This window comes from Megalobrama amblycephala, linkage group LG8, assembly GCF_018812025.1.
Source record: "Megalobrama amblycephala isolate DHTTF-2021 linkage group LG8, ASM1881202v1, whole genome shotgun sequence".
Classification (NCBI taxonomy): domain Eukaryota; kingdom Metazoa; phylum Chordata; class Actinopteri; order Cypriniformes; family Xenocyprididae; genus Megalobrama; species Megalobrama amblycephala.
Genome location: NC_063051.1, coordinates 32,795,601 through 32,808,093, shown reverse-complemented (window position 1 = coordinate 32,808,093; position 12,493 = coordinate 32,795,601). Strand labels below are relative to the sequence as shown.

General features: G+C 39.0%; 1 protein-coding gene and 1 long non-coding RNA gene across 23 annotated transcripts in view; one reads left to right on the top strand and one right to left on the bottom strand.

Moving 5' to 3' along the window:
* baz2ba (bromodomain adjacent to zinc finger domain, 2Ba) overlaps window positions 1-12,493 on the top strand; it is a 103,290-nt gene that overhangs the window by 27,563 nt on the left and 63,234 nt on the right. The gene's annotated exons all lie outside the window — the stretch shown is intronic.
* LOC125274351 overlaps window positions 6,695-12,493 on the bottom strand; it is a 15,492-nt gene continuing 9,693 nt past the window's right edge. Inside the window, exons 1-3 of one of the 2 annotated variants that reach the window (XR_007186241.1) lie at window positions 9,370-9,739; window positions 8,069-9,116; window positions 6,695-6,753 (exon numbers count right to left, since the gene is read on the bottom strand). This is a non-coding gene — a long non-coding RNA (uncharacterized LOC125274351). The other variant, XR_007186242.1, reaches the window with a different exon arrangement.

The window sequence follows — 12,493 nt, the reverse complement described above, 5'->3', positions numbered from 1 at the left end:
TAGATATGGTAGATAATATTTCTTAATTTTATGTTATAAAAAAAGTCCTGGAACTTTATTTCCAGGTTTTAAATAAAAAAGTCTGTTTTTTCAATATGGTATCAGACTTTTGGACTCCACTGTACATATGTAGACTCTCTCATTGGTCTGTTGATATGTTTTGCAGAAGAGGCGCAGATTGTGTCCAGCCATCTGCTATTGAAAGAGCACATGCTACAGTGTCTGTCAGTGCATGTGTTTTAGAGCTGAGGGGAGAGATAGAGAGAGAGACCTGTCAGATGCAGCCACATTCAACAAACCGAAACACCTTTCCTCTATATTATTAGAACAGTTTAGCAGTCTGGTGTGATCTTTTAAAGTGATCACCAGTTGCTTCATAGGACTGAAGCACTAGTGTGTGTGTGTGTGTGTGTGTGTGTGTGTGTGTGTGTGTGCGGGCGGGCGGATAACAGCCTGTGCCATTAGTGTGTTTTTGTGTGAACAAATACAGACACATTCTCAGTTTTTCTCACTGATTTGCAGCATGGTAGCTGTGCAGGAAGTGCAGAATCGACTTGCGGTCAAAAGTGAAAATGACAAGTGTGTGTGTTTGTAGGGGGGGTTTCTTGTCTATGCTTTGAAGAAAAATCTGCCACCAGAAGTTCGCCAAATCAAACAAAACCTTACTTTGGGTTAAACTAAAAGTGATTAAAGGCACAATATGTAAGATTTTTGGATTAAAATATCCAAAACCACTAGAACAGTGTTATATATTTAGTTGAATTGTGTGCTTACATTATCCCAGATGTTTCCAAGAATGTTTAAATCCAGAGAAATAAGCAATTTTAACCAGGACACGGAAGGTGTCCGTGCGTCAACTATCAATGACATCATACTTGCATTACCCATTGCATTACCCATAGAAACCATTGAAACACCAAAGACACTTTAATATATAATGTTTTATTCGGCAAGGGAACAACTGTTTGGATATATTTATAGACAGAAAACTAATTATTGTTATATAGCTCAACACGTTTAGTCTTATTGTTTGAATCTCGTTACCATGTACCATTTTTTATGCCTCAGAGAAAAACACAGTTTTGTCTAACATAGCATAATCAGATGCAGCTTTATTTTTAACTATGCAGTAATACAGCATTTCTCCGTCAAACAATATGTTTTAAAATGAATTGCATGCCATTTAGCAACATAAGCCATCCAGCGTTTATTAATATGATATTCTAATATCCATCTAGCTTACTGCAGTGTGCAACAAGTGTCTCTTAGCAGCTGCCGAGCAAACGTTGTAACATCATTATCAACACACTCAAATGTATCTAATATGATAAACAGTGCTGTTACCCCACATACACTTGACCAGAAGAAGCGGAAGTGGCGACTGCGGCATAATAAAAGTTCCTCTGTTCTTATTAGCAATCGCTCCAGTGACAGCACAGCACTCGCCCTGCTCTGATTCATACTACAGTAACGTTAATAATCTCATCCATGAACATGCTTTCTGCCCGAGTCCTGTCGGATTCTTGTCCACCGGCTGTGAGGTGAAGACGACATCTCCCATGATTCCGCGCTCAATCTCGGCATCATCAAGCTATGTCTTTGTTTTGAATAGGTGACCTCTAGTGGCGAAAAGTTACATATTGTGCCTTTAATTAATAATAAATCATTTCATATATATGAAACAAGGTGATGCTTTTTTTTAAAAGTATGTGTAAATGTGTATGCCTGTTATTTTATATTTGGGAACAGATTTATACCCAGAAGCGAGTTAAACCTGGCAAAACCTCCTTTAGGGGTGTAATGTTCATAATGTTCTGTCATGACAACTCTTGGCAGAGATTGGCATGGTAATAGAAATGGATATGGCAGTGTTAATGTATTTGGTCTTGGCGGAATAGATCTGCTGTGCTGCTGCAAAGCAAGTACCGAGACTTGCTACTGCCAATACATTTACAGACATTGCAGTGAGCGTGTAAGACATGCTGCTGCTGCACATGTAACATACGTGAATTAACCCCCCGTTGTAGATCTATACAGGTGGAGCTGGGGAAGGTGGAGGGTTTCTGAAAGCGCGCTGCAGACTGCTGACAGCTAACACTACTGGTATTTTAATGTTTAGCCAGAGCCGCTGATGCAACAGCAACAAATCAGCTGCGCTATGTAGATGACGATGCGATCACTACCAAATTGAGTTAAGGATCTATCAGCGTGTGCCATATAGAGTTTCATGCCAGAACTTTTTTTTTTTTTTTTTTAAATGCAGAAAGTTTTCTGTTAGGTTAGGATACATTTATTTATGACTAGCTCTATAGAAGTCTATGCAATGTCTGTGTCATGTATGTATGTGTGTAGCATTTCAAAGCCAGTCATTTTGTGTCAAATGTACAGAGACTAAACACTCTGTCACAATCAAAGCAGGAGACATGAATACTGTTGTAAGCTGGGTGTGTGTGTGTTTTCGTGAGATAGTCGTGTGTCATGTTCTCTGATAACGTCTTGAAAGGATCAGCAAGAACGGAATGTTTAAACAGTGAGAGAATATTTACAGGTACATCTGTAAGACACACAGCTGCAACCGTTGTGCGTGTTATGGAAATGTGACTGTTTGCCTGTCAGGTGATTTAGGAGACCATTAAGGGCTTAAACCATCAGCTAATTTTACCACCACAGTCTATTACGTTCATTAAACTACATTAGGACGATTCAATCAAATGCATCAAACAGGTCCATCTGTGGAGACGAGTGTGTGTGTTTTCTCTTCCCTCCGGCCGCTGGGGTTTTTCACGAGGGTATCGGGTAATAGTATACTCTAAACTAACAGCGACCTGCGCTCTTCCCCTGATCTGATCGTCTGTAATGGCAGACACACACTCACAGCTCTCAAAGATGGCCGCCTCCACGAGGATGACAGTGCGTTTGTTGTTCTCGCTCCGAGGAGATTGGAATGTCAGGATACGTGAGCCGAGCGAGAGAGAGAGAGAGAGAGAGAGAGACGGCTGTGTTTTCTCTCGCTCTGTATCTCTGCAGGCTGTCTTCCTGGTTGTGAGTGAGGCGTGAAGGATGTGTGCTGCCCCTCCCCTCCTTCCCCTCCTCTTCCTCCCGCCCCTCGCTCGCCTGATTGGCTGAAGGGACAGAAATGGAAACATTATTCGATTCCGTCTCCTCAGAGGTCAGCGACCTCTCTGAACGCTCTAAAGACTGAGCTCAGCATTTGGCTGTGGGACGGCTCAATGTTAATGAATGTTTAAAGAATAGCTAAAAAGCTCAAAGAGAGAGAGAGCTAGAGGGAGACAACAGAGAGACCATGTTAAGTAAAGTGCGAAGAACCCTGGCTGTGTACAGAATGGAACACAAGCCTTCTGCTTACTAGATACTGCACAGTATATCTGTGTAAAACATTTTTAAATCAAATATGAAACGGTAGTATTCTGAAGAAATGTATATATTAATTTCTTCATTTTGAGAGAGGGAGCAGCATTTACTGCACACCGAGCTGCTCAGGGATGCTGAACAGAGTGTATAAAAGCACAGAGTTCTGCGCTTTACTATGAAATGCACCACATGTATTTGTTTAATTAAATGCCTTTCGCAGTAAGCTGTATCGAGATTACATTTTTATTTAAGTAGTTGTGCAGACCTTGAAATAAATGTTTTCTTTTGCATTTTAAATCCAGTGTTGGGGAGAGTTACTTTTCATTTTCATTTTTTAAAAATGTGCATTACTTAGTTACTTTTTATGAAAAGTAATGCATTACATTACTTTTGCATTACTTTTTCTCACCTGGGCTAGTCTTGCTTTTTTTTTTTTTTTTTTATAACAACAAAAAAAGTTATGTTTTTGGCAAATGTAAAGGCCCTTTCACACCAAAAGTGAAATGAATAAGCCTCAGGCTGAAGGAAATGCCTGTACAGTAGAAGGCGCAGCTCAAACATACCTTTCAGCTGTGCTGCCATTGTGGATTAAAGAAGAATAGGATACAGGAGAAGGAAGTTCAGCACTCTTATTTCAAAATATAAAGTAATTTTTGCTTATTAGTATGGTTGAATTAGGTCATTGAAGGTCAGCAGCAAAGACATTGGTTAATAAAGTGAGAATAAATGCATAAAGTATATTTGTGTAATTTAATATAGTTGTATATTACAGGTTTGCATAAAATTCTGAGATTGCATTTCACTGTTTTTATTCATTTTAAGAAATACTGAATGTGAGATGAGTAAATGCATGTTAGTGTAGAATTACAATACCCATCATGTTCACACAGCACACACAACACCTCTGCACTTTATTTCTCTCAACATGAGGACAGAAGAGCTGTGTCAATAAATGTGAAAAAGAAACTTGGATATTTTGTTGTAAATTGAAAAAGTAATCCATTACTTTACTAGTTATTTAATAAAAAAGTAATCATTAAATCAGTGTGTAAAATTGTCTTAGTTTTTTTCCTATCCCAGTTTAATATTCAGAGTCAGTAAGCCATTTGTAAGATCACTGATTATATTTTTAAGATCCCTGAAAAGTGTAAACACAAGTCACTCTGTAGCACTTCCAAAACTTTACTTTGTTTGAGAATTTCACCCAGCCTGACATCGCAACATTGGCTTAACCAATGACATAAGTTTGGGGCAGAGATATCTGTTTATCTGACCAATAGAAGACAAGGGGAGTGTTTGTTTCAAACCTTTTTGAAAACAATCATTATTTGTACAGTTTTGTTTGATGCTGTTAGTACAGAAATTACAGTTTTTGGCAGTTCGTTTCAGTATTCAGTTAGGAAGAGTTTTTTTTTTTTTTTTAAAGTCAAAAAGTTAAGCTTATTTTTATAGCACAGGAAATGTAAGGCCAGCTTGACCGCATTGCATTGTAGGAAACCCAGTGCACTGGGGAACATTTTGCCAAAAAAATATCCAGGTATTTCCAAATACAGCATATTTGCATACTATGCATGGCATGCATACTATATCCTGCAGCAATAGTCATAGTACTATGGTAGTATGCTGTTCTGAACATGCCCATGTATCCTTAGAGCTTTGCTGTAGTCATGTTATGTAACAGCTAACTACATTTCCTGGTTTAACCCCAGACAACATGTTACATGTGTTACAATTTCTAAAAGGAGAATAGAAACAAGTTTAATCCCTAGTATATAACACAGGAGCAGAAAAGCCACAGTCCTGCTCTGTGGCCGCTTTACCCTTCAGCACGGATGTTAACCTCAGGTTGCTCCAGTGGGACTGTGCCTGTAATTAGTGTACTGTAAGTCACTTTGAATAAAAATGTGTCTGCTAAATACAACAATTTGGTAATTTTACACTTGCCATTTAAGTTTGCTTGCGTTCATCATTGGGATGGTATGGAGTAGTGGTTAAATATCTGGGCTATTGACCGAAAGGTCATATGTTTGAACTCCACAAGGAGTGATCCTTGAGCTACCATTGGCACTTAACCTCAGGTTTCTCCAGAGGGACTTTCCCTGTAAAATAACTCGTGTCAACATTACCAACTGTATGAGGTGGTGCCAATGCAAAACCGAAGAGAAATGATAATACATTGAGTTATTTGACAAAATCTCAAAGGCATGTTCAGGGCAGTGGTGGAGATTTTATCTACTACAGACTGCTAGTTGGCATATAGTTGAAAAGTTACTTTATAGTTAGTAGAGTGTCTAAAGTAGACCATCAAATAAGTGTAACCAAGATTTGTTCACATTCGTTGATTGATTAATTTGGTGAATGTTTTTGCCGGTGACATTGTTATTCCAGTAGGTGGCAGAAGTTATTGTGTTATTATTCATCATTCAATTTGTTAAAATCGATGAATTTACGACCAAACGAGTCTCATTATGGTTTATTGAAATTGCCACCTATAAATCTACCAATAAACTCCAAAAAGCTGGGTAATAGCCTAAATAAGTTAAGAGTTTCAGTAACGTTCCTATACTTCATATTAATTGTGTATGATAATCAGAAAGTTTTACCCATTCATAATCCTTTGTTGTGAACGCGATTGACTCACATGGTGAAGTAATCAAACGTCAGTCAGTCAGTCAGTCAGTCAGCAGATCCTAGCTCACAAACGAAATCTTGTTCATTCACTCTCATTCAGTGCTGCTCCGCGACGGAATCAAAACAGTGACGTGGGCATATTCGTTCAATCGAACCAAAAAAATATGCTTTCACTTTCCTTTGTTTGCTAGTGCTATAGAGTCAGTCTACACGGGCAGGAAAGTAGGTTGTGAACTAGAATGATTCGTTTATTTAAAATATTTGTTTATTTTTATTGTTCTTCATCAAATAATCATTATATGCACATTAGTAGTTGTATGTGAATTAATAAATAGTAAAATCATCCTTCCATGACCAACACTTCAAATCAATTCACATTTATTTATAGCACTTTTTACAATACATATCATTTCAAAGCAGCTTTACAGAGAATGCATGTCAACATTACAATTTCGAGAATCTGGTATCGGAGGTGACTGTCCAATGTATGTGGTTTCAGAAATGTACATATAATCATGCAGTTAGCTAACAATATAAAAATTTAGGCAATTTAATTGAAGGTAGAAACAATGAGCTCCTGGAAATAATATATTAACAATAATTAGGATATATAGAAATTTGTGAATGTGCATGTTGATCCAGATGTTGCGTCATATGAAGTCTCGCAGGAGTTGGCGCCGTGTCTTCAAAGGTGTTGGTCATCTGAGGTCTTCTTAAGAGGCTGGATCCAAACTGAAGCTGATGTCCGCTCTAGTCACCCGAGATAAAACAGAAAAGCAAATGGAGAATAATTAGCATAGCTGCTGTTCATAACGTTAAGCAAAGATGTCGTGTGCAATTGATCTGATATGAGATGCATTATGTGAATGCTTGGCTAAAGAGATGCGTCTTTTAATATGGATTTAAACTGGAACATTATCAGCAAGGCTACACTTTTCATGAGGAGGGCAGAGTGGATGGATGTCCTGATGCTCGTCATGTGAAAGCGCCTTTAGTTGCTTTGAACGTATGTTAAATGGTTGCATTGTGTCATATGTTGAGCACATAAGAAAGCCACTCCTAATATGGCTGGTTGTTTGTTTGACAAGGCCAGGGTTTAGAGCTCCTCATAGTCACCTCACATCGCCAAGGGTTGATTGTGAGCAGGATTTGTTTGGGGCAGGATTCAGTTTAGATTGGATTCATTCATTTGGAAACAGATAAAACAGGCCAATAGTAAGTGTTTGCGGTGCAGTCCACAGCAGAGAATGTCTGTTACTCCTCAAACTGAATTCTAAGTGTCTTGCTATCTCACAGAGAGGAGCTTATCAAAACTGTGTAGATGGACACAATGTGAACACTGTATGTGTGTGAGGAGCGACCGATGTGATTTTTAAAGAGCGTGTGAGCATTTTATTTGTTGTTTCCATTGTCACACACAGCTGCTTCAAGGTTTATTCACTCGTTTTCTCTCTTTCTCTCTCAAGCTTGAATTGGGTTCAGCGTCCACATCTGTGTGTGGCAGCTGTGAGGGACCTTGATTGGATGAAATGATCAGATGAGAGGGGGAGGACAAAGGGAAAGAGTATATAGAAGGAGAGATGAGGAGTAATCAGAGGGAACTCTGTCTGATTCTTTTGAATTGTCTGTCTCTCACTGTTTCTCCCTTCAGATAAAGCTCAGTGTAAAATCATTTTTAGATTATATTGACCTCGGCCTGATTTTCCCTGCCGGTTTGTATTTGGCTCTAAAGGCGATTTGAGTGATTCTTTGAAAGAGAGAAACATTGTCAGAGCCATGGCCTAGCTGTGAAAAATGTGAAAATGGCCCATAAAGGTGCAACAGGTTCAGGAAATGCAAGCTGATAAATGCTTACGTGCGCATAAGCATTTATCAGCTTGCATTTCCTGAACCTGTTGCACCTTTAGGGGCCATTTTCACATTTTCATCTAAAAATGTGAGACGCAAGCAGTTGAATAATAATAAAAAAAAGATGCGAGAGCAATGGTCAAAGATGCTCATGTAGCAAGTGCTTACATAGACAAACAATGGAAAAGTAGCGTAGTAAAATGTGTTTGTTGTTCACCTTAGGGATGTCAGGAGTACCAGTGCTTCTGTAGTTTGCCCCAAGCCACGTGACGAGGGTCTTAAAAGCCCACAGAAGAGGAAGCTGAGCCTTAAAAATGTTCCCATGTGTGTTAGCAACGGCTAATAAACACGACTAAAGTACAAGAAAAGAGTGATCCTGTTATTCAGAAATGGCTGAATCTGATTTGACGGACATGCATGTAGGTTAAAGGTTACCGGTTGAAGTGTCACTCCCTCAGTCGGTTGTTTTGTAACGAAATAAACTCGATAAACTTCACAACCGAGTCGCACAGTCCGCTGTTTGAGCAAGAGTTCCCTAAGGACAATCACTCTCCCAAGAGAGACATAGACGGTCGGATTTCCGCTCGAGTTTGTTCAGATGCAGACCTTCGCTTGTTAACTCTCTTATATTTGAGCAGAAACAGCTTTCATGTCATCCTGCGCTGTGGTTTTTAGCTCTCGCAGGAGGATGAGGTGCATGCGGGCAGTGTGTTGCACGGCCTAGATTTAGCGTGTTTGTGCGTTTACCTCACTTGTGTGTGTTGTCTTACCTCTTACGTGTTATTGTTGGGGGCTGTGAGTCACTGGATGTTAATCATTTCCCACACGGGCAAAGTACACACACACACACACACACACACACGATCACAAACACACACTCTCGCACTAGCAAACTGGCAGGATCAGCCGTGATTACTCACTGCTACACAGGGCTAGTTTTATTAAGAGCGTGTTTACAGCCTGACTTTTAGTCATTAGTCTCTGCCTGTAAACACTTCAAAATCTCATAAACAAACAAAGAGTGATTGAACGGCTGTAAATTGTGTTAAAGTAGAAAATCTTTTTTTGGAGAATGATTTGTAATCAGTCCAGGATTATTTTTAGCTGCCATTAAACCAATGAAACGGCGTAATGCTAATGCTACCGTGTTTACGTTTTGTAAACAAACGTGAACAGGCAAAGAGCAGGTGCCAGTGAACCGGTGAGGGGCGCCCGAAGATCTCTCTCCTCCACGGCCCTCCGAGGGTTTCACACCGGAGGAGCTCCTGGTAATTAAAAGACAATTTTGTGAAATTGATTAGATTATGCTAATCAGGGGAGATAATATCTAGAGAAGCCTGAGAGTGTGTGTTAGTGTGTGTATATGAGTGGGTGGATAAGCGTGTATGTGTGTGTGTGTGTGTGGTTTGAGTGATTATGAAGAGATGGCAGTCCAGTCGCCATTTCAAACCCCTGAATCCACCGCACTTGTGTGTGTATATATGTGTGTGTGTGTGTGTGTCTGGAGATCACACTCACGCCGCCATTTCACACAGCTCCGCTCGGCTGTCTCTGCCGCTCCTGAAATGTCAGAGCGATGTTCCCTGGACTAGGCGTGAGGATATGACAGCTGGCTGCTCACCTGCTGCGTGTGTGTCCGCACGCTGGGTGCTTTTAACTGATCCCGTGCCTTTAATGTGTTCTGTCGCTGATAGATAACCTGTCTTGAATGAAAAATAACTGGAATCAGTGTCCAGGACAAATCAGTGGAGATGAAGCAGGTCATTGTTACAGACTGATGATGAAACGGCCAATCGGATGTCTGCTGGCTGTCAGTGACCTTTGACCCACTGGATAAAGCAACACAACAGCAATCTTTATCAAAAAGTATTTATACAGCTCTCTAAAAGTTGCGTATAAGTAAACAAACAAACAAATAAATAAATAAGCAACATTCATCTCATTAGATGCACCATGGGTGTCTTTGTAACTTGACACACTCGCGCAACCACAAAGACACACACACATTATGACTCATGCATGTTATCATCAGAGATGAACGGTCTTGCCTATATTTGGCTTGCAAAGCCACATAAACTTCACATAATTGGCTTTCTGTTGGGAAGGAACGAGCCGTGCGGAAGGCGCTCTGAGAGACTCAGAGAATGCATAAAGCTAAAAGACTATCTCTTTAAACGAATGCCTAATTATGCCATTACGTTAACTAAAGAAAGAAGCTCTGTTCTAAAAAAGAACAAGGAAAAACAAAGACAGCATTTTAGGTGGAGAGAGAGGTGGATGGAAAAGTCCGAGACTGAGAAAGAGAGAGAGAGAGAGAGAGAGAGATGGTGCCTTCAGGCTTTATTTAGCTAGGACAACAGAACATGAGCTCATTACACACAAATACATTGCGGCTGCTACACCTCCAGTTCACAGCTACACATTTAATATGATCTCTCTGTCTCAGACCCTCTCTTTTAGCGTGATCTCTCCATCTAGATCAGCACATCTTCGATGGGGCCTTGCAGTAACTGATCACCGTTGCTCTGTTTTAAAACCCTTTCTAATGTCTACATAGGCGGCTGCATTCTAACACAAATGGAACTTTGTAAGTGTTTGATTTAAACAAGTCTGTTCTCTTGGCTGCAAAAAATGTGCAAAAATTTTACCTTTAGGGGCACAACAGCTTGCCACTGGGGCAGTTACCTCGAAGAGACATCTTTCTACCATATTTACACCTAAAAGGTTCATAGTAGTCCCTGAGCATAGATGTGAAAATGCTCTATCCAAACTTAAATTGTTGCAATTCAAGAATGCTTTGGAAGCTTTTCTGAAGTTTGGGCTTGTTTTAAAGAAGACACTCAGCAAAAATGAAAGTATGAAAAAGTTATAGAAGTTTAAATTTACTGTAAATCAAAAGTTTATATTTTATATAAAATGTATATTTTACAAAATTGATTAAAAAAATCAAAGCCATATGTCTAACCAAGTTGTGTTCCAAATTTGAAGTTGATATGACAAAAATTGAAGTTCCCGTGAGATTTTGTTTAGGCCACCGGGTGTCACCCACATTGGATTGATGCATTCTACTGTAACAAATTAATAAATTTCTCTCCAGATATCACTTCTATCAAAAACAGATGCCAAATATGGAAGCTTGAGATTCAGACAATTCCGACGATATGTGTTTTGTCAAGAGTAGATAAGTTTTGACTATAAAGTAGGGCTGTCAAACGATTAATCGTGATTAATCGTACACAAAATAAAAGAGTTTGCATAATATATGTGGGTGTACTGTGTGTAATTATTATGTATATGTAAATACACAAATTAATGTATATATTTAAGAGAAATATGTTATGTACAAAATATTTTTATTTATATATAAAATAAATTATATAAAAATATAAATAAATACATATACTTGTAAATATTTCTCAAATATATACATGAATGTGTTTGTATTTATATATACATAATAATTACACAGTACACCCACATATATTAGGCAAACTCAAACTTTTATTTTGTATGCGATTAATCGGGATTAATCGTTTGACAGCCCTACAAGGGAAAGGAGCCCGCTGAAACGATTTAAAGTACTATTTCCATGGTAACGGCAATGTCCAATTTCAAAACGGTTTTCACCGGATGAATGCTGTGTTTTTAAGCTTTCGAATGATACCTAATTTATGATGATTACTGAAATATGTGATGCGAAAAAAAAAATGCAATAAATAAAAACAGCGCCAAGCATCCCGCTAGCGGGACGGTGACAGTTAAAGGAGTGGGTAAATCATATTTCAAAAACACAAGTTAGTCGGGCCAACGCCATCAACAAACGTTTAGCCAATCAGCATTAGGGGGCGTTTGACGGTCGAGGAGAGAGAATTTGAAGAAAGGCTGCATAAAGAGAGATGAGACACAATACAAAAGAGCTCAAAAGAATATCACTGGAATGAAGGTTCATGACTGGGCAAGCGCTTTAGCTGATGCTTTCAGAGCAGGGTGGTTAGTATTGAGGGTGAGTTTTAGAGGCGGAGCAATGAAGAGAGAGGTGTGTTTGCTTGGGTTGATTTCAAATATCAACAATATCCAACAGCATCTTTGAAATATGACTTACCCCACCTTTAAGGGGTTAAGGATACATATTACTACTCGAAAATACTAATATGCACCTTTTAGGGGTGGATACACTCTAAAAAATGCTGGGTTAAATATGGACAAACCCAGGGATTGGGTTGTTTTCACCCAGCCATTTTTTTCAACCAATTTTGGATTTATTTTTTTAGCCAGCAATATAGCAATATAGAAAAAGGCATGTTTTTGCTCACCCCCAAATAGGGGCAAATTTGTGGGGTATTTTAAGCTGAAACTTGACCAGACCAGAGTCTTATATTACATCTTGTGAAAGAGGGCATAATAGGTGCCCTTTAACCAAACCTGCTGGCTTTGTCCATATTTAACCCAACTTGGGTTGTTTTTGACCCAGCATTTTTTAGAGTGTACATGGTACAGAGTTGTTCTTTTAAGGGTACTACATAAGTGACAAGCTATACTAAGGTACAGTTGTACCCTACAGTTACAAATTTTCTTCTGACTGTGCACTTGTAAACTTAAAAGTATAGCTAAAATGTACTTGAATGGGGAAAGGCCAAAATCT